This window comes from Schistocerca piceifrons, chromosome 2, assembly GCF_021461385.2.
Source record: "Schistocerca piceifrons isolate TAMUIC-IGC-003096 chromosome 2, iqSchPice1.1, whole genome shotgun sequence".
NCBI classification, from domain to species: domain Eukaryota; kingdom Metazoa; phylum Arthropoda; class Insecta; order Orthoptera; family Acrididae; genus Schistocerca; species Schistocerca piceifrons.
Window position 1 is genome coordinate 566960049 of NC_060139.1, and position 2609 is coordinate 566962657.

At 50.6% G+C, this 2609-nt stretch overlaps 1 pseudogene; it reads left to right on the plus strand.

Moving 5' to 3' along the window:
• Window positions 1-1707: 1707 nt before the first annotated feature.
• Window positions 1708-1825, plus strand: LOC124778945 (annotated as a pseudogene).
• Window positions 1826-2609: the final 784 nt, after the last annotated feature.

Genomic DNA, 2609 nt, shown 5'->3' on the forward strand with positions numbered 1-2609 from the left:
TTCTTGAAGATCGCACATTGCGTCCAGCATTCACAGCCATGGCAACAGTAACGTCTTCAACAATTTGTGGCGCAGTTGGCCATCGCACTTTCCCAGTTACAATTCTCAAATCGCCGTTTAATTCGAAATTCCGAATGATGCTCTCACTTTAGAGAAGCAGCAGTGTTGCTGTTGTTTTGACGTTTACCAATTAAGCCCTGCTCACCTTGTCCTGGCCCACGTTGACTGTCTGAACCTGCAGTGCACTCTGGTAGATGTGTTTCAACCCTACGTCACCGAACCAGTACCGCGGAAACGGAAATTCGTGACACTAACACTACTAACAACGCAAATCTGAACATTCCTTTAATGTCGGGTATCCACACAGTAAATAGTCTTCCGTGTGTACAAGCTCAAGTAACGAAGATTTGACTGTAACCACCCTGTACCTTCCGCTTAGGGGGTTTTCGGGTCGCCAACGGCCAGCTAGAGTATGCCACGCGCATGCTCGCCTCTCAGCAAGACACGTGGCACACGCCTGAGGCGGCGGTGAGCGCCCCGACAAGTAGCGGCGCCCCCGCCCCCACCCCACCCCCACTCCCAGCCGCCAGCGAGCCGCTACACTGGCGGCGGCGGCGGGCGACGCTGCGCCGAGCCGACCGCGCTTCTGCTACCTGCGGTTCCGCGACCCGGCGATCGATGGCCGTGAATATTTCATGCGCGCTCCGCCCGTCGCCGTAACAGTCGCGCAGTGTCGCGGCGACTCAACAGGCTGTGCACCGTCGCGCATGCGCAGCAGCCGCCTCCGCCAGCTCCCCGTGTTTGCACTGTCAGCTTCCGCGCTGCTCTCACGTACAAGTCGAATGCTAAACGGCGGCGCATGCCTCTCGCAGAGCGGATCCCGGTTACCTCGAGGCCTGGGGTGCCGAGACAGGGATCAAGAGCTCGCCGGGGCACGCGCCGAGTTCTTTCATGCCTGCGTGGATGTTTAAATCGTCTATCATACGTAAGCTTCATACGTAAGTCTCTGCTGACTAGGATGGCACACTAATCGTGAATCTTACCGAATGTGAAAATTGACCATTGAGCTCAAACGTACCTATTTTCCACAAAAAAAAACAAGCCACAAAACATAACTTACAGAAAACTGGAACAAAGAAAGCACTGTGTGCTATGATCATCTGGCCTTGCTAGTCGAGCAACTTCGGAGAAAGCGTGTAAAACAGAAACACGAAGTGAGGCACTGTAACATAATGTTCTCGACAGTAACCCTTTTCCAAGAAGTTATACATTATTTTTCTTGGTGTCTAATTTATGGTTACAATGGTGTAATTTTAGTGAAAAGTAGTAGCATTTGTCATAGACATGCAACTAAGTTCTCACTCTTTATTGAGAATGTATGTTGAACTAACTGTATGCAACTATATGCAACGTACTGCGACTCCGATTCGGGTTTATATTCACCATCAGGTAGGCGAGGGATTAGTGTGGCATTTGTGTGTTTGCGACTTGCGGGTGGTTAATGTGGGAATGTAAACTACGGCGACCTTATTATCAACGTGCTGATATTCTTTTCTTGCCTGTCGAAGTACAAACGCCGCCAGACATCTATCGGAGAATGAGGAATATGTATGCAGCAACGTCTCTGTTGAGAACCACCATTGTGAAGTTGTGCACGACAAGGAGTGCTCCTGCTTCATGATAACGCACGTCCATATACTGCAAACGGGCAACGGCCTTGCCGCAGTGGATACACCGGTTCCCGTCAGATCACCGAAGTTAAGCGCTGTCGGGTGTGGCTGGCGTTTGGATGGGTGACCATCCGGGCCGCCATGCGCTGTTGCCATTTTTCGGGGTGCACCCAGCCTCGTGATGCCAACTGAGGAGCTACTCGACCGAACAGTAGCGGCTCCGGTCAAAGAAAAACATAACGACCGGGAGAGCGGTGTGCTGACCACATGCCCCTCCTATCTGGATCCTCAGCTGAGGATGATACGGCGGTCCGATGGGCCTGAAGACGGAGTGCTATATTGCAAATATCGTAACGAAGAAGCTACGTCAACTCAAGTGAGAGGCACTCGATCACCCACCCCATAACCCTGTTCTCTCCCCAAGCGTATATCACGCCTTCATTCCCTTAGAAACAGCCTTGAATGGTCGACAATGCCTGTGGGACGAAGATGTGCAGCAGGTAGATACGAACTAGTTTATGCAGCAGGACATGATGTTTTACCAAAGTAGTATTTTCAACCTTGTGCGTCGAATCGATGATCATCTCATTGTTCACGATGATTTTATGTGACTGGCATACCGATTCTGGTTTGTACAACCTTCGAATGGAAAATTTTAGATCGCCTCTTATACAACGTGTCCCAGAAATATTGTGACAAAGATTGAGGCGTTGTAGAGGGTCTGTTGACGAACAAATTGAGGACAGGAACCCATATACGGAATCGTCATCCAACGACGCTACTGAGCGTAGAGGTTGTAGACGCTGGCGCCTGCCGCTAGACCATTCCTTCGGCAGCAAACGTGACTTTGTACGTTGAGAGCCCGTAGACGGAACATCTTGAAGTGTTATTTGTTGTTGAGTGATCGCGACTGATAGCCACGATTGCCAGTGGAAAATA